The 19,948-nt window shown below is 38.9% G+C and overlaps 1 long non-coding RNA gene across 1 annotated transcript in view; it reads right to left on the bottom strand.

The window, feature by feature from the left end:
- Nucleotides 1–424: 424 nt before the first annotated feature.
- Nucleotides 425–19,948, bottom strand: part of LOC131200367 (uncharacterized) — a 31,821-nt gene continuing 12,297 nt past the window's right edge. Inside the window, exon 3 of the long non-coding RNA XR_009155600.1 lies at nucleotides 425–898. This is a non-coding gene — a long non-coding RNA (uncharacterized LOC131200367). The remainder of the gene's footprint in view (nucleotides 899–19,948) is intronic.

Below are 19,948 nucleotides of genomic sequence, written 5' to 3'. Positions count from 1 at the left end.
AATGAAGTTGATCTTGGATGAAACAAATATTGATGTTATGTTATGTTATGTTAAATAAGGTCTAATTTCATGACTGAGATAAAATAATTAATTTCAAATGAACCAACAACATATGCAAAAGTTGTATTTCCTTCCTTCCTTCCTTCCTTCCTTCCTTCCTTCCTTCCTTCCTTCCTTCCTTCCTTCCTTCCTTCCTTCCTTCTCTTAGTAGAAATGGTCATGAAATTGTGCCATGTATATTTATAGTTTTGTGATTTCTTTTGTTAATAGGTGATTATATTATATACTCAAAAGCAAAGCAAAACCCACAAAACACCATTTTAATTAGTTATAGATTTCTCTGTATGGATATTACTACTATGTTCATTCCACATTACTTTTCTTGAATTTAATTACATGTGTGACCTACATAAGTGTTGTGGTTTTAAGTTCCTAGAGTTGTATTTCCTATCGCTGTGAAGAGAAATGGCAGGATTGTGATTATTTTTCATAGAAAAATCTATGACAATTTTTTGGGTCAATTAGGAGGAAGGCCAGTCACCATTTGGATTAGGCTACAAGTTTATGAAAAGCCTAAAATTTAGACATACATTTGTCATGTATTTTTACACAGAAATATTCAAAAAAAAATCTTTCTTTCTGGATTCTTCAATTTATTTTATAGTCTATGTTGCAACAGAAATAACTGAAGACGCTCTCATGCACCAAACATAAGTAACTGGAATAAAATGCTAACATACATCACTACAAGAATACATCATTTTAATATTACTACAATAGGCAAAAATAACCAAAAATATGGACTCCAACATATATTTTTAATTGTATTACTGATGTATTGTTTTCATTGTATTGTTCTCTGCCCAGAGTCCATTGGGAATGTAGAGGGTTAGAAAAGCTGTAAAATAAATACATCATAAATAAATTAATAAGTTAATAGATAATGGCAGACAGGAGATTAAAAGATTAAAGTTGCCTAGGTTTCTCTGAGTCTATGATAGGCTCTGATTTTATGTATGTCTATTCAGAAGAAAACCCACATATTCAATAAGATACAGTGTCAAATTTGGTATGCTCTTTGAATCTAACACGCTCCGTGCAGTCCCATGTAGATTTCCTTGGGGATAAACCAAGTAAATAGGCATAGAATGAATGTAGTCTTGGTCTGAGTATATAAAACAGATTTACTGTGACATATGAAAGGAATGCAACTCCAGTGGGTATCTCTACAACTCAAACCCATAAAGGCCCTTTCACTGGGAGGCCCTTATACACGGTGCAGAAGCTGATAATGCAAAATGCAGCAATGATGTTATATAGTAGGTCTAGCTTTTACCTTGTCATGCTGGAGTTGAGAGAGCTATACCTGCTTCCAGTTTGCTATTGGACCAAGTTTAAAGTTTTAATATGCACTTATGAGGCTCTAGACCAAGGCTGTCAAAGTCGCGGCCAAATGTGTCACATGCTGGCCATGCCCATGCCCAGTTTAGCAAAGGGTTAAAAAGTCACGATACGTCATGTGACGTGACATGACTGTGACGATGCAAGTTTGACACCCTTGCCCTAGACAACCTGACACATTGTGATCAACAATGGAAGGATTCCTGGTTGTGCCCCATCCTATGGTTATTCATTTGGCACCAACAAGGAAGATAAAGCACACACAACTTTGTTTTAGTTTATAAATGTCATGTAATGTATTTTAATACTGTACACCGCTTGGAGATGCATAAACCAACTGTCCCATTTGAAAATAAAGCAGCTGTAACACCATGATTTTATGCATGCTTCTTCTGCAGTAAATCTCTTTATGTTCCGCATGCATGGGGCTGCTAGCTAAATTACGATATTTCCTATTTGACGTTATTAATTGGAAGGTTTGAAAATAGCATCATTTTCAATAAAATAAGTATATCGGGATAGTATCATTTTCTCTTAAACCAAAAGTTTTCTTTCTGTTTCTCTGAGATAGTTACTTAAAAAAAATATCTTTTACATTGTTTTAAAAAAAACCACAACTTCTTTGTGAAATGGTTGGTAGTTTTCAGGAAAGTCCCATTGTCACAAGGCCTCTCTCTTGCAGATGCCTGCTTTTAAAATGCAACTCCTTTGGTAGATGAACAGCCTAATGTTCCATGCCTTGTACCAGGAGCAGCATTTTATGCAACATTGAAAGATTCAATTAATTTGCATAATTCCATGAGTATTACCATGACTACAAGGTAGGTTAGTTTGCTCAAGAATCTTGCCTGCCATATACAAATACACACACACGCACACAAACAGACGCCACCCACAGTTGCCATTTTTTTTTTGACAAATTAATCATGTCGAAAAACAATTCATTATATATTTATGACCAAATGAACCTTATGCCCATGGGTCTTGACTTTTTTTTTTGGTAGTATGAATCTAATATAATAATGCATAGAAGAACAGTGATTTAGTGAGCACCTTAACCATCAACAATGCCTAAGGCTGAACAAAATTAATATTTTGCTTCCCATCTGGAGATTTCAGGAGAATTAATGACAGAGGATGTTTATTATGATGTATTGTGGGAGGAAATTCAAAATATTGGAGCTGGCAAAACTGTTCATATAATCATTTGAAGTGAATTTTCTTTTTGTAAATGTATAATTGTAATTCTGATAAGATGTATTGCTAAGGAAAGCTGGGCTCTGTTTAAATTTTATCAGGAAAGAATTATAAGTATCCTTCTTTTGTAACATTTAACATTTCATGTGTTTTTTGCTGTTATTATAATAGCAGGTCACTTTTTAAGTAGTTTTTAACTATTTAAATATTCTGTGTTTTACTAATGCTCTTTGCTCAGGCAGCAAAGACAGTATGGAAGTACTAAGAAAAAAACCTGGAATTTGAAAATGCACATCACATGACTCCAATAGCAGTCGAGCAGTACAATAGCAACCAATAGCACTGAAGCTACACCTTTTCCAAATTTCATTCCCTTAAGAATCAGGGGTTCCAGATTTTGACACATACGGTAAGTTAACTCCTTTGAAGTTACCCTATGCTGCACCAATTTATGCAGTTTAAGGTCATGACAGTGAAAGATTTAAAGATAGATGATGGATAGATAATAGATGATATAGATAGCTAGATGATAGCTAGATGATAACTAACTAGCTAGCTAACTAGCTAGATAAAGATAATTTGGCAGTCTTAATAAGCACTTGAAATCTGATATCAGTATTGGCAATATCATGTCTTGTGCTCAGCCAAATGAAGGAAAATATTTAAAAATTATATGCTCAATAATAGTACATCTTTCTATACATTTTCAGATGTTATTATAAATTAGGTGACATATAACTAGAAGAGATGTCAATGCTAGTTAGGGTATTGTTGCATCAGAAATGAAAGTCTTAACATTCAAAATTGAAGTTTTCATTTTTCAAACATGGTTCATACAGATGATGACTAAAGGCAGAACCTCCACCCCCAACTAGACTCTGCTTCTCCAAACAATTGATTCCTATTAGTCCTTTGGGACCCAATCTCTTAGGGAAAGAGAATGTGATGTGTTGTTTTGGAATAAAAAGAAAGAAATAAAATAGAAAAAAAGAATGACCATTGTAATGTATCTTTAAATGTTTTGGCGGGAAACAAGCACGTTGCTGATTGGTTGAAGCCGCCGGCTAAACTGTATTTAAGGAGAGGTTTTTCCCAGCCCGGGTTGCTGGGTTCACCATATAGTAAAGAGCTGTTGTCACTATCCTGGTCTCCTGCCTCGTTATTGCCCGAATTTAACACTGGCGACGAAGGTGGGATCTCGAGGCTAAGAGCGCCAGGAAAAGAGCTGAACTCACCAGGAAGACGCGAACCCAGCAAAACAAGGGCGGAAAGCAGCGATGTCCGGCTACACACCGCCAGCGCCATTCGACCCAGCCAAGGAGAAATGGGGGTCATACATGGCTCGCTTTGAGTGTTTCCTCGAAGCAAACGAACTACAAGGGGTTTCCGACAATAGGAAACGAGCCTATTTTCTGAGCCACTGCGGTCCAGAAGTCTTCGACACCGCAGAATCCTGGCTGAGCCAACGCCGGTACAGTCGGTACCGTGGCAAACTCTGCAGACTCTGCTGAAAGCCCATTTTGCACCGATGCCATCCAAGTATGTGCAGCGGTTTGAATTCGGGGCGCAGACAGCAAGAGGCGAGTCCATCAGCGCATACATGGCCGCCCTGCGGAAAGCCTCAAAACATTGCGAGTATCGAGACTTGGATGAGGCGTTGCTGGAGCAACTCATCCGTGGGGTCAGGGACATCCGTTTGCGGAGGCGGCTGCTGTCTAAAAGCAACCTAACGCTGGCAAACGCCCTGGATGAAGCCAGGGCTCACGAGATGTCCACCCAAGCGGCGGAAACCCTACAAAAGCAGGTCGCACCAACGGCTGGTGCGAAATCAACCCCGGTCCACAATGAAGAGGTCCAGGCCGAATCGGACGGTGAGGAGGAGGAAGGAGTCTTCCACACCGGGAGGCCGGAGAAAGATGACCGGGGCGACTGCGCGAGTTGCGGAGGGCAACACCAACGACAACAATGCAGATTTAAAGATGCAACATGTCGGCGATGCGAAAGGAAGGGCACCTAGCACAGGTCTGTCGAGCTCCCCAACCTTCCCGCCAAAATTCAAACCAGCCAATCAGAGCGCTGAACAGCGGCCCGTGAGTGGTCAGTTTAAAAAAGGCGCGAAGTTGAATCAGACTGTCGTGAGAGTGGGTCACGCATCAACTCGCCTAGAAAAAAAAATCTTTACAAAAGCAAAGATTGAGGGGGTGCCGTGCCGATTGGAGGTGGACACCGGCTCATCGATCATGATCATGTCCTGGGACAATCTCGTGAGAGCCTTACCCGCCATCGCAAAGCGCAAGCTGCAACCACAGAAATTAAGGGTACAAGACTACCAAGGGAATCGCATCCCTGTTCGAGGGGTAACGTCCGTCCGCGTCGAGTACGGAAAATACAAGAAAACTCTGCCCATCACCATTGTCGATGGGACCCTGCCAAGCTTGCTGGGACTGGACTGGTTCCGAGCATTGGGCATGGGAGTGACTGGAATCTTCAGAAACGAAGTCGACCTCAAAGACGCACTCACGAAGGAGTTTGGGGCGTTTTCAAAGACTGTCTGGGCAAGTACAAGGGGACCCCTATATCCTTTAACTTAGACCCCCAAGTTGCCCCTATCCGCCTAAAGGCTAGGAGGGTCCCGTTCGCCCTTAAGCCCAGGATTGACCGGGAACTGGACAAGCTAGTAAACCAGGGAATTCTAGTGCCAGTTGACCATGCTAAGTGGGAGACCCTATAGTCACCCCAGTCAAACCGGACGGATCGGTCCGGTTGCGCTGACTACAAGGCAACGCTTAACAAAGCGTTGCAAAGAGTGCTTACCCGTTCGGTGGTACAGCACTTACTGCACTCAATGGGGCAAGGGCAAGTTTTGCCAAGCTAGACTTGGCCCAAGCCTATCAACAACTGCCCGTAGATAGCAGCACAGCCAAGCGCAGACAATTGTGACTCACAGAGGGCTTTTAAGTGTACCCGATTACAGTTTGGGGTTAGTGTGGCTCCAGGGTTATTTCAGAACCTGATGGGCGGCTATTGCAGGGATTACCAGGGTGGTACCATACTTTGACGATGTACTGGTATCCGCTGAAAATCTAGAGGAATTAGGGTAAGGCTGCGAAAAGTTTTGGGCATTTTCCGGTCTGCGGTCTCACGGTTAAACTAAACAAATGCCAGATCGGGGTTGAGTCTGTGGAATTCCTGGGCTACGGATAGACAGGAAGGATTCACCCACTGAGAGCAAGGTACGGGCCATCAGGAAGGCCCCGGTTCCAAAGAACAAAACGGAGTTACAGGCATTCTTGGGTCTGGTCAACTTCTACAGTATTCTTAAGGAATAAGGCAACAGTAGCAGAGCCGCTGCATAAATTATTAGCAAAGACGGCTGCATGGTCTTGGGGAAAGGCGGAAGCTAGGGCATTCGAAGGGTAAAAATCTCCTAACGGTGATAGCCTCCTTATCCAATACAATGGCACACTACCTCTAGTGTTAAGCTGCGATGCATCTCCCTATGGGGTGGGGGCTGTGCTCAGCCACAGGTTACCAAATGGCACAGAAGCCCCTATTGCATACTACTCCCGAACCATGTCATCCACTGAAAGGAATTATAGCCAGCTTGATAAGGAAGCCTTGGCTATAGTCTCAGGGGTAAAGAAATTCCATGAGTATGTATTTGGTTGTGATTTTGAAATCATCACGGACCATAGACCGTTGCTAGGTCTGCTGGCAGGCGACCGTCCAACGCCCGTGGCACTTTCGCCAAGACTGACCCGATGGACTATCTTCCTGGCAGCGTATTCTTACAAATTACTACACCGGCCAGGAAAGGAATTAGGGCATGCAGACGCCCTGAGCAGATGCCCGCTACCAGAGACTATCGAAGACCCCACTCCGGGGATACCAGTTCTGCTAATTGACTCTTTGGACTCTCGCCCAGTCACATCCAAAGAGGTGGCTCGGGCTTCGTATAAGGACATTACAATAAGAACTGTAATTGGTTGGGTACAAAGAGGTTGGCCCGCTGCGCCGGGCGAGCGTTTTAAAGAGTTTGTAAAAAGCGAGGGAACTCTCGGCTCAAGGGGTGCCTGCTATGGGGGATCGAGTGGTGATCCCAGAGATTGAGGAAAAGGGTGCTGGATCTCCTTCACGAAGGTCACCCAGGGATCATGAGGATGAAGGGTCTAGCGAGAAGCTACGTGTGGTGGCCCTTAATGGACTCAGAAATTGCTGAGAGGGTAGGGAAATGCCAGGCCTGCCAGGAGTCCAGACCGCTACCCCCAACAGCCCCGATTCGGGAATGGGAGAGACCCCAGGGCCCTTGGTCTAGGATCCATATCGACTTTGCAGGTCCCTTTCACGGCCAAACCTTTCTGGTAGTAGTAGATGCCTACTCCAAATGGCTGGAAATCATTCTCATGAGATCCATGACAGCCGAGGCCGTGATTTCAGTCCTACGGCACCTATTCGTAACCCATGGGTTGCCCGACACGCTAGTATCCGATAACGGCCCGCAATTCACGGCAACCCAGTTTGAGGGGTACTTGGCAGAAGAGGGCATCCGGCATGCCCTCTCGGCGCCTTTCCACCCTGCGACGAATGGCCTTGCAGAACGTTCCGTCCGGAGCGCAAAAGAGGCATTGTCCAGAATCAAGCCAGGCGACTGGCAAACAAAAATCGATACCTTCCTGGCTGTCCAACACAGGACCCCTTGTGTCACAACTGGCAGAAGCCCAGCAGAATTATTAATGGGTCGGAAACTCAGGTGCCCACTAGACCGTTTAAACCCGAACTACACACCAGACGGTTACAAGGGGGCATTCGAAAAAACAAGAAGGATGGAAATAGGCGACCGGGTGTGGGCACACAACTATAGCGAAGGCCCGACCTGGTTAGCAGGAAAAATCTTAGACATAACAGGTCCCAAATCATACTTAGTGGAGATAAAGGACGGCCGGGTATGGAAGCGCCACATAGACCAAATAAGAAAACGCATAACCGAACAATCCGAATTAGACGAAACAGGCCCTGACTATACAATGTTTGAATCCACAGCTGACTCAAACCCGGGGCAAACGCGGGACTTATCTGACTCCCAGGAGGTCCAGCGACGCCAACAGGTTCCATCAGAAAACAGCAGGGACGACTCTGCAAATAATCCAGGGCCGGATGGCCTAGAGGAGGAGCTGAGAGGAACAAACAGTCCCTCCGGTCAGCTCGACTCACTCCCAGGGAATGAATTGCGCAGGTCCGAAAGAGTCAGGAGACGCCCAGACTACTTGCGTGATTACGTTGAAAATAATATGTAAATATCATGTAAATATGGGTAAAGTGTTTTCTGGGAGGGAAGGAGTGTAATGTATCTTTAAATGTTTTGGCGGGAAACAAGCACGTTGCTGATTGGTTGAAGCCGCCGGCTAAACTGTATTTAAGGAGAGGTTTTTCCCAGCCCGGGTTGCTGGGTTCACCATATAGTAAAGAGCTGTTGTCACTATCCTGGTCTCCTGCCTCGTTATTGCCCGAATTTAACAACCATGATAGGGAAACACCACCTGACCCTATTTTTGACTAGACTGTTGTTTCTGGGGATAGTCCAAATCACATTTGTTGTTTGTGATAGGGTGGGGGATAACTTGACTCTCCCAAATCCAGAACATAAATCTGGGAGAATAGAGAGCATAGAGAAGACTGGTCTCAAATCAGCCCCCAGTTCCAGAAAACTGGAACTCATAAAGTTTGCTTCTAATCTAGTATTTAAACAGAGCACCAAGCTAGTCAAACTAATTCAGTCCCTTGACATGTTAATTTAAACCCTGTATAAACATACTGTGACATTTTTTCATTTTTAGATCATTTCAAAAGCAGTAAAAGTTTGCTCTTTAATGTACAAGTATAGTACATTTCTTTTCACCTATGTAAAATAATTCTCTTTGACAAATGCAAGGAATTTTGATATATTTTTCTGTATTTTTTTTCTTTTCTAGTGAACAGCAATACTAGAAGGGAATCTAGAGGAGAACAGTTTTGTTTCGGCCAAACAAACCTTCTCCTTCAAAAGAAGGAAAAAACTAGATTTCAAGGTCAATGAGATATGTTCACACATGAAATCTCTGGGTAAACCCTTTCCTGAAGACTCCAGTGATTTATTGATTTATTGATTTATTTTGTCACAACAATATATGTAGGTATCATACAAAAAGATTATATAGTATATAAACACATATATGAGTAAATATAGGAGGTATAAGCATATATATATATAGGAAGAAGAAAAGAAAAACAATAGGACAGGAACGGTAGGCACGTTTGTGCGCTTATGCACGCCCCTTATGGTCCTCTTAGGAATAGGGTGAGGTCAATAGTAGAAAGTTTTTGGTTAAAGCTTTTAGGATTATGGGAAGAGACCACAGAGTCAGGTAAAGTATTCCAAGCACTGATGATTCTGTTACAGAAGTCATATTTTCTGCAATCTAGATTAAAGCGGTTGACATTAAGTTTAAATCTATTAGTTGCTCTAGTATTATTGCAATTAAAGCTGAAGTAGTCTTTGACAGGAAGGACATTACAATAGATGATTCTGTGAGTTAAACTTAGGTCTTGTCGGAGCGAATTCCAAGTTTTCTAAGCCTAGGATTTCAAGTCTAGTGGGATAAGGTATTTTATTGTTTACAGAGGAATGGAGAACTCTTCTTGTAAAATATTTCTGGACACGTTCAAATGTATTGATGTCAGAGATGTGGTGAGGTTCCAAACAGGCGAGCTGTATTCTAGAATTGGTCTAGTAAATGTTTTATATGCTCTGGTTAGTAGTGTGGTGTTTTTGGAAAAGAAGCTACGCAAGATTAGGTTTACAACTCTTAGAGCTTTTTTTGCTATGTAGTTGCAGTGAGCTTTGGCACTTAGATCATTTGACATGAAAACTCCAAGGTCTTTAACGGGATGGGGGTCATCTGTAAGGTAATGTCCATCAAGCGAGTACTTAGTGTTTGGGTTCTTTTTTCCTATATGTAAGACTGAGCATTTGCTGGTTGAAATTTGGAGCTGCCAATTTTTAGACCAAGCGGTTAGATGATCAAGGTCGTTTTGAATGATAGAAGTATTGTCTGTGGTGTTAAATAGTTTGACATCGTCAGCAAAGAGAACACAATTACTTGAGATATGGTCACAAAGATCATTAATGTATAGTATAAAGAGTGTTGGTCCAAGGACGCTGCCTTGAGGAATGCCACTCTTGACAGGAACAGGATTTGATAAAGCATTGCCAATTTTGACCACTTGTTGTCTGTTAGACAGAAAAGCAGATATCCATTTGTGAAGGGGTCCTGAGATGCCATAGGATGTTAGTTTTAGGAGAAGTTTATCGTGTACTACTGAGTCAAAAGCTTTGCAGAAGTCTATGTAGATTGCATCTATGATTTGCCTTGATCAAGATTTGTAATCCATATGTTTTTACAGTGGAGAAGTTGTAAGTTACATGATAATTTTTTCCTGAAACCAAATTGTTTATTGGAGAGTAGGTTCATGATGTTCATGACTTCCCACTATTTCCAGGCATGAAACATGATTGTCATAAAATAAATATGGATTTTTTAAAAAAGGAAAAACCCTCACATATTCTATCTATCAACCCAGGAAAATACAGAAAGTTCGGATCTTGCCCACAGTTTTCATATGATCCCCATCAAGCTTGCATCATTAGTACAAAAAACAACAACAACAAAGATAATTAGAGGACTGGAGACTGAAATATATAAAGAACAGTTGCAAGAATTGGGTATGTCTAGTTTCATGAAAAGAAGGATGAGGCTGACATGATAGCAGTATTCCAATATTTAAGAGGCTGCCATAAAAAAGAGGGGGTCAATCTATTCTCCAAAGCACCTGAAGTAGGACAAGAAGCAACAGATATAAGCTAATCGAGGAGAGCAGCAACTGAAAACTAAGAAGAAGGGGTTTGGATTAGAAGACCTCCAAAGTCCCTTCCAACTCTGTTGTTCTGTTATTCATAGATCATTGAGCTCATCCCCAGGTTAAGTAGATAGGTGTGTGGTAGCCCTCAGTCTTCAATAGGACAGTTAGCTAGTTTTAGAATATTTTTGTCGTGTGAAAGCTACCGTATATACTCGAATATAAGCCGATCCGAGTATAAGCCGAGGTCCCCAATTTTACCCCAATGAGGCACCTACCGGTTGGGGAAACCCTCCCTCCCTCAGCTGAGAAGGCTGGCGGCTCCCCCGCCCCGCCCTCTCACTGCACCGGCAGGGCTTCAGTCCGGTAAAATGTGAAAAAAAAAAAAAAAAACTCGAGTATAAGCCGTATATACTCGAGTATAAGCCGAGGGCCTAAAAAAAAAACTCAGTATAAGCCGTATAGACCCGAGTATAAGCCGAGGGGACGTTTTTCAGCACAAAAAATGTGCTGAAAAACTCGGCTTATACTCGAGTATATACGGTAATCTTTTTTTCAGAATAAAAATCAGTTCAAATGCATCTATTACCAAACATATTATCAGCTGCCACTTTTGTCTTTAAAGATATAAGGATTCTTTATATCTTTCAGGCGCCTTGCATGTCAATGCCTATGTAAGTACAAAGACCAACTATTTTATTGTTACTTCATTACCTGCCACTCTCTGTTAGGGATGTTCCATCAGGGAATGACCTACCCTTGAAATAAGCCTTTCTGATCTCTACACAAAATGTTCTGCACATTTTATCATTTCACAGACAACTGGAAGGGACCTATTTTTCTGGTCAAATGTATTCCAGTCCACAAGAAATGGAACATTTTGAAAGCAATTCTTTTGTGCATCACCACCATTGCCTATGATTTTTCTATTCATTTAAATGTAATATGGAATTATTCACATTCTCTGTGTGTGCCAATGGGAAGCTAAAACCTGGGTTTGCACAGTTTGTAGGTTAAATATTATATGCATGCAGAATCTCATAGAGATATGATGCTAGTGGTGCAAACGTAGTTCAAAACTTAGTATAACTTTTTACTGTTTAACTTAATGCTAAATGCATTAGTGTTCCACTTAAATATAACTTTCAGTGGTATGTATTTCAGCATAACGCACAGTAAAATAATTATCATTACCTAGAATTTGCCATAAAAGTGCTCCAGAAAATAATAATAATGAATGGGAGAAGAAAAATGGAAAAAAGAACCCCAAATCAAAAAAAATCCCCTACTTTCCTATTTTGCTGAAGGTAGACTGTAATTTGCTTTGGAAATTAGGGTAAAATACAAATGTTTATGAAATATATGCAATTTATATTCTAACTGCTCTTAAAAATATCCCTATTTCAGATATCTGTCTCTGATATCAAATACTTCATCACAACTTAATTTGGGAAGTATTAACATAACATAACATAACATCAGAGTTGGAAGGGACCTTGGAGGCCTTCTAGTCCAACCCCCTGCCCAGGCAGGAAACCCTACACCATCTCAGTCAGATGGTTATCCAACATTTTCTTAAAAATTTCCAGTGTTGGAGCATTCACAACTTCTGAAGGCAAGTTGTTCCACTTATTAATTGTTCTAACTGTTCTAAGATTGCAGTCCTTTGTGTGTGTTCAGATTTGAGAAATATATTTTCTCTTGGTATTCAGTTTGAAAGGGTAGATCACTGAGCATAATAAAAAGCATATACAGCTAAATTATCTGTGAGGGGCAAAAATCAAAATAAGTAGTTTAATGATATCTTTTTTTTAATTTTGTCACAACAATATACACAAGCACCAACATAAAATAACTACATATCATATAAGCATATATATGAGCAAAAGTATGCAATAACTATATTAATTTTATATAATGAAAGGAAACAATAGGACAGGAACGATAGGCACTTTTGTGCTCTTATGCACTCCCCTTATAGTCCTCTTAGGAATAGGGTGAGGTTAATAGTAGACAGTTTTTGGTTAAAGCTTTTGGGATTTTGAGAAGAGACCACAGAGTCAGGTAGTGTGTTCCAAGTGTTAATAACTCTGTTACAGAAGTCATATTTTCTGCAATCAAGATTGAAGCGGTTAACATTAAGTTTAAATCTATAGTTTGCTCTGGTATTATTGCGATTGAAGTTGAAGTAGTTTTCAACAGGAAGGACATTGCAATAGATGATTCTATGAGTTAAGCACAGGTCTTGTCAGAGTCGGCGGAGTTCTAAATTTTCTAAACTTATATCTTATATCTTGATTAGGGATAATCAAAACAGCATTAAAGGATGCACAAGCTTTCAAACTGTCCGGTACTGTTAATCATGATGATATAAGAAAAGTAGGAGTGGAAGAGGAATGAAGAAATCCCCAAATTAGGACAGATGTTTTAAGCCATGAACTCAATGTCAGCACTGAGAAGGAATTTATGAGCTGAATGCAAATTCAGTCTTTGGACCAGATTGTACCTAGAGTTTAGTGACAGGAAACTGCTTCCTTCTGTCCTCAGCTTTGGAAACTAATAATCCTATTGCTATAGTTCTCACTCATAATCATCTTTATTTTCTTAAAAACAAAAAGGAATAACTAATAAATTTTTATATTAACCTGAATGGAGAAGAGCTTAAAGTTGTTTATACAGAGACAATAATGAAGGGTTGCATAAAATCCTCTGCGGATTACTTATCATGAATAGCTAAATGCAGCTTCTTCCAAATAATGGTAAATTCTTAAAAATCTTATTTTTTGTTGTACGATTTAGAGGCGTATTTGATCAAAGATTAGAATGGTGCAAGCCAAAGAAACGCTGATATTCCATGAGCAATAATATATTTATTTATTTATTTATTTATTTATTTGCATTTATATGCCGCCCTTCTCCGAAGACTCAGGGCGGCTTACACTATGTTAGCAATAGTCTTCATCCTATTTGTATATTTATATACAAAGTCAACTTATTGCCCCCAACAATCTGGGTCCTCATTTTACCTACCTTATAAAGGATGGAAGGCTGAGTCAACCATGGGCCTGGTGGGACTAGAACCTGCAGTAATTGTAGGCAGCTGTGTTAATAACAGACTGTCTTACCAGTCTGAGCCACAGAGGCCCTTTTTTTTCAAAATAATCACGTCTGTTCAGAAATTCTGTTTTTAATTTTCCAGAAAATCACTGAATTCATCAGTGATAATAAATAGGTCTGTTCAGAACTAAGATAAAAATGTATTTCTTATTTTGAAAGGAGAGAATTTCTACTCTCTTATACAATTAATAATATTTATTCTTAAAAGTTTTTCAGGAATTGCAGATCTGATTTCAAATTATTTGTTAAGAGTTAAGTATTTTGCATAACATTGCTTTTAATAAATAGCAATAGAACTTAGACTTTAAATGAATGTTGATGTTTTAAATGTAGTTCTATTATTCTAACTATAGGCTGTATTTCACTGTTTTGAGGGCTCTCTCTCTCTTTCTCTCTCTCTCTCTCCCTCCCTTCCTCCCTCCCGCCAGCCTTCTCTCTCTCTCTTATTACTCATTGGTCTGTCTGTTTCTCCAATGTAAATAAACAAATAAGGAAACAAAAATATAAAACATCCAATTTAAAAGCAACCTTAACTCCCCTAGACGTGCAGCTGGCCTGTTTTTTGATTAGGAAAAAAGTCCAAAATATGTTGCAAACAGATATTTTTGTGCAGTCAGTTAGCACTCACAAATGTAGATCAAAACTATACAAATAGAGTCAAAGATGAGACAGCTATTGGTGAAATCAAAAGCAGAAAAAGTCAAATGATCAAATGAAGTGTTTCCAAACGTTACAAAAATATTGGCTGTTGCACTATGTACACAATTTCTATGAAAATAATTAGACATCATAAAGGGAGAAAAAACTATTGTAAATCTTCATATCTGTGATTGAGGCTTGGAATCTAGATGTATTAATCTGCATTATTAATTCACTGCTAAATACACCCAGTTGGAAGGCCTGGTTGTTTTTACATTAAAATTAGGCCTTTGATGTCCTTTAATGCTTCACTGTGGCCTCTAATTTGTCAGGATACAAATGTCCTAGCAGCTGTTGGAAATATTACTTTTGCAGTCATGGCTCTGGCCAATAAAAAATCCCAAGAAGTCATCTTCCTATCTGGCTGCACAAAATAGCACAGAGAAAGTAGTCATCTCTTTGAAGTATCATTCCAATTATAGGTTTTAACCCCACAGGTCACAGTTTGATTATTTACACAGTGCTTGTGTAATTCTGTCGCAATTCTAAGCTTTCTGTAGATCCACAGCATTTGCCAGCTCCAATAGAGGAAATTTCAGGTGGCAGTTCTGATGCCATTGACCTGTATTTGATAGGGTTAGACAGCATTTGGATCATCACTCTATATCTGAGAATTACTTTTTGTTACACCATGGTTTAATGATAAAACCAAAAGAAATTTGGCTTGCATTTCAGTCACCACAAAAACCACTTTAAGTGTATTACTTATACTCCAAAATATAAAATGTGTGCATTTATATGGGTTTCTGTGTATTTATGCATGTGTATTAAAGAGAAAGAACACATGTACATAATATTGGCTTGGCAAATCTGGATTTGTCAAATAAAAATGCATATAAAATTTAGTCATATGCCTCTTTATTCTGAAGTTAAGTGCTGGTATTGATGCTTGACATACAAAATGGTCATGCTGGTTAAATCGTCTAATTTTATTACATTAGACACTTCTTGGCAAATGCATCTGCCAGCAGGAACGGTAAATGCTGCATTTGGATCAACACAGCAGCTTTGTAATTTCTGATTTTGCTCTTTCTCTACCCCTCCTCTATCTCCAAAATTCTTAAGATTTGTGACTAAAAACTAGGATCTTTTTAAATTGTGTATCAAGCTGACAGTTAAATTAGGAAAATAAAATCATTCAATATTTTTTGAATTATGCCATTTAAATCACCTACTTTTTCTATATATTTTTTTCAGCCTTGATAGCCTGATGGCCACAAATGCCATCAGGACAGTTTAGAAAGGGGGATCTGTATACAAACCAATACTACATACATTTAGCTGAAGTACATTTTAAAGTGGGCTTACATCAAGGTAAGTCTGCCTGTGCCTCAATTCTGCAATTTGATTCTGTCTATATTATAAGCACATCCCACAGATTCAATGGCATGTCTTTCAAGGTTGGTGACATTGGAAATCTGGCTTTTGTTGAATAGGGGTCAGTTTCTGAAATTGATGATAATAATTATTGCTGCAAATTTGTTTTGATTATGGAAAAGGAAAGTGAATTCCTTTTCTCTTTCTGAAAATGGACATAGAAGATAAATTCTGATTCTTGTATTGCTGAGGTAAGTTACATTTGTGGATGATATCAAATCTCTGCACTCCACGGAATCCCAATAGTCTGTTTTTTTAAAATTTGACTAATTACAAGTATTTCCTTGGGCTTTGTTGGCAGAATGACAGTGACAGATCAGTGATTTGTACCTCAAAATTTTAGCTAAGCCAATAGTGTGGAATTAGAAAAATATGTCAGTGTCCTTAATAATAATAACAGAGTTGGAAGGGACCTTGGAGGTCTTCTAGTCCATCCCCCTGCCCAGGCAGGAAACCTTACCCCACTTCAGACAAATGGTTATCCAACATCTTCTTAAAAATTTCCAGTGTTGGAGCATTCACAACTTCTGCAGGCAAGTTGTTCCACTCATTAATTGTTTTGACTGTCAGGAAATTTCTCCTTAGTTCTAAGTTGCTTCTTTCCTTGATCAGTTTCCACCGATTGCTACTTGTTCTGCCCTCAGGTGCTTTGGAGAATAGTTATTATTAGTATAATAATATTAGTATAGTTATTAGTGTTGAAATGAGAAAAACAAAGTAAACTATGACATAAAATTCCTAATATCCTCTGGACATTCATGAGAAAGAATATAATTTAATACTACAAATTTAGAAAAGCAGAATACAAAGCTTTATAAATTGTCCTAAACTTCCTTTTGTCTTCTTTCTTCCAATAGATTAGAACACAAACATATGCACAAACTCTGGAGAGGTAGATGATGTTTTTATATTGACAGGTACATCTGAATATTTGAGAGCAAAATGTGAATACTTTAACAGAAGGATTAGTATTTCCAAGAATTTTCTATGCTAGTGTGGCCAGTCCGAAGTACCAGAAGAGACTGGTGTCTACCATGTCTTCTAGTTTTCTGCCAATCCAAATATCTTTGTCCAGAATAAAATGAAACAGCAAAATAGAACTATAAAGCAAAATATTTATTAAAGTCATGAACTAGCATACAGAATGGGTTCTAGCAACTTTTATGTTCTATGATTATTTACAGATGCCACTGATATCTTTTTAAAGTAGAATAAATCAAGAGCAGAGGCATACAACTTGATGGGCATGAAAATCTTGGCTGTGGATTAGCAACAATAACAAAGTTGTGGAAAATTTTAATGTTTAATATGACATATATTTGGAAAGCAATAGCATTAACAATATTAAATGAAATTTCAATTATATTTTAATATAATAAAATAGAATCAAATGACCTTATTTGTATTTCTTTGGTCTGGCTTTGTCTACTTTAGTTTGTATAGTCCTTGGTGTCCAAATTTAAATTGGATCCTTGTCATTCATTTCAACTAAATAGACAATTTAATTGCAGCATAACTTTCTGATTAGTTCCTTTTTGAAAATTCATGGATAGCAGAGAAACTCAACGAAAATAACTGTGGCACCATTTTCTCTACTTTTGATTCCCCAACTCTGTAGCATTCATTCTTACATTTATATCACAAAGATTTTTAACTAAATATTCAAATATTCACATGAATAGGAATCCAAAGAATCAGATAACTATTGAATTTCTAGGTACTCTCCAAACATGTGGATATGTTTGTCATTTCCCTTACCTACCCACATTTCTGAAACTGAGAGTGCTTTCACAGATATTTTATGATGCAACTATGAAGCAAATCTGCTATTTATAATAAAGATGTACCACTAAATTGGACTAAAGATGCAGAACAAACATTTTATATGTCTTGTAGAGCTGTTCAAATTCACACGTGATTGCTGCATTCTGCAAAATTCTGAAGTTAGTGCATATTTGTGATATCTGATTGCATTTAATAATGATGTTTTGCTATGAAGAATCTGTTTTAACAATATGTAATTTGAAAAACAACTTGACTTTCTATTCCACACCTGGTTTACTAGTTGCATGTATAACAACCTTTGGAATTTAATACTGATGTAAAAGAATGGACCTAAATAATACATTGTAGCCTTGACCAGAAAATGTTTGCTTACTCACATAAAGTAATTTATCTCTTAGCACAGCTGGGTTTCCTTTTCCAAGTGTTTTATTTTTTATGAAGTAAAGAGAAAACATTATTTTTGTAAACCAATGTTTTAATCTAATTGATGACAAGTCAATGGCCTAGAATTGCAATGGTTACTTCAAAACACCTCTCAATTTGCACATTTTAGGGCCTACTAAGCTAGAGAACTGAAGCATGAGGCAAATGAAAAAATATGAAGTTCATAATCTATGGAGACCTGCATGTGTATAGCCATAAAAACCACAACTGCCAGCTCAGGTGGAAAAATGCTGAAGTGAGAAATGTATTCAATAAATAGAAAACACAGCATGGAGCTGAAAAGTGTGCATGAGAAACTGGTTAGGAAATTCGAATAATGAAAATGGAAGCAGATGGAGGATGAGTGTACATTAAACACTAGTGTTCATAGCTTGTGACATAAAGCATTCCTCCGGAGGCCTAATTCTTAACTATCTTGAAATTCATTCAATTTAAAATATCATGGTCTTGTTATCATCTCATTTTTTTTGAAATTTTATTGAAAATATTATTGTGATGGAATACATTTCACACATGGTGAGTATGCCTGAGGAAGGAAATACTGAATTACCATTTAAATATGTATGCAAGTTTGCTGTTTGAAGTTTCGAAGTTTTACTTCTAACTTCTGGAGAACATGTTTCACTTAGGAGAGTTTCTTTTTGGTTGGGCTGGATTTAAAAATAAGATCTGTGGGCTCAGGAACACTAAGTTAATGCATTTGCCATGTGTCAGAGATTACCATGACTCAAACCAGGAAGCTTTGTCCTTCTGTATAACTGACTCATATATGACGTGCCCAAGGTTCTAGATTAGCTTTGTCTACTCTGTCTCATAATATTAAGCATAACAATTAAGAAAGATTTCCTAGTTCATTTATGTCAGTTGCTTTTAGCTCTGACTACAGAGTTATTACTACAGTTGTGGGTGCTCCAACACCAGAAGTTTTTAAGAAGAGATTGGACAACCATTTGTCTGAAATGAGTTTCATGCTTGAGCAGAGGATTGGACTAGAACAGGGGTCTCCAACCTTGGTCCCTTTAAGACTTGTGGACTTCAACTCCCAGAGTCCCTCAGCCTGTCCTCAGACTCCCTCAGACTCTGGGAGTTGAAGTCCACAAGTCTTAAAGGGACCAAGGTTGGAGACCCCTGGACTAGAAGACTTCCCAGGTCTTTTCCAATTCTGTTATTCTATTATTCAGTAATACTATTAATAATAAAAACTGATCCCTCTAACTGGTGCATAAAACTTTCTATTCCATTTTTTTCTCACAAGATTGACTGGAATGGAAAATAGGGACTGTAATAAATATCTTTATGGGGACAAACCAACTTCAACTTAACCCTGACACACAGAATATCTGTAATTTTAGCTCCCCAGGCCCAGATGATAGTTTATCTTTGAATCTGGATGGAGTGGCATGCAATCTGGTGATCCTCCTGGACTCGTGGCCCATACTCAAGGAGCAAGTGGCAGCTGTCTATCTAGTGGTTCTTCTTTATAGATTCATCCAGTGCACCAGTTGTGCCCTTTTCTAGACTGGGCAGCCTCACTTACAGTCCCTCATCCCTTGGTAGCCTCCCATTTGGAATACCACAATGGGGTCTATATGGAGTTGCCCTTGAATATCATCCAGAAACTTCAATTGGTCCAGAATGCAGCAGCATGCAGATTAATGGGGACCAGTTGAAGTTTCTGGTGTCAGTTTTGGACACCTGTTATTTCTTTGGGGGTGTACCTTGGAATGACATTTGGATAATATTCAAGGGCAGCCCCATATAGACCCCATTGTGGTAATCCAAATGGGAGGCTACCAAGGTTTGTCCATGTAACACCTCTGTTGTGAAGGCTGCACTTGTTTCTCTTTTTTCTAGTTTCAATTGGTTGTTGGTGTTGGTTATCACCTATTAACTATGACAATTTACAAAATATGTACTTATGTCAAAGTCAAGCAGGAACGGCTGTCTTGTATACAACATATTACATAGTAAGGCAAGCTAAGACACTTATAATATGGTTTTTGGAAAGAGGAACATTAAAAAAAATAATTCACAT

This window comes from Ahaetulla prasina, chromosome 6, assembly GCF_028640845.1.
Source record: "Ahaetulla prasina isolate Xishuangbanna chromosome 6, ASM2864084v1, whole genome shotgun sequence".
In the NCBI taxonomy this organism is placed as follows: Eukaryota; Metazoa; Chordata; class Lepidosauria; order Squamata; family Colubridae; genus Ahaetulla; species Ahaetulla prasina.
The sequence above is the reverse complement of the archived record's forward strand: the minus strand, read 5'-3'. Positions and strand labels throughout refer to the sequence as shown.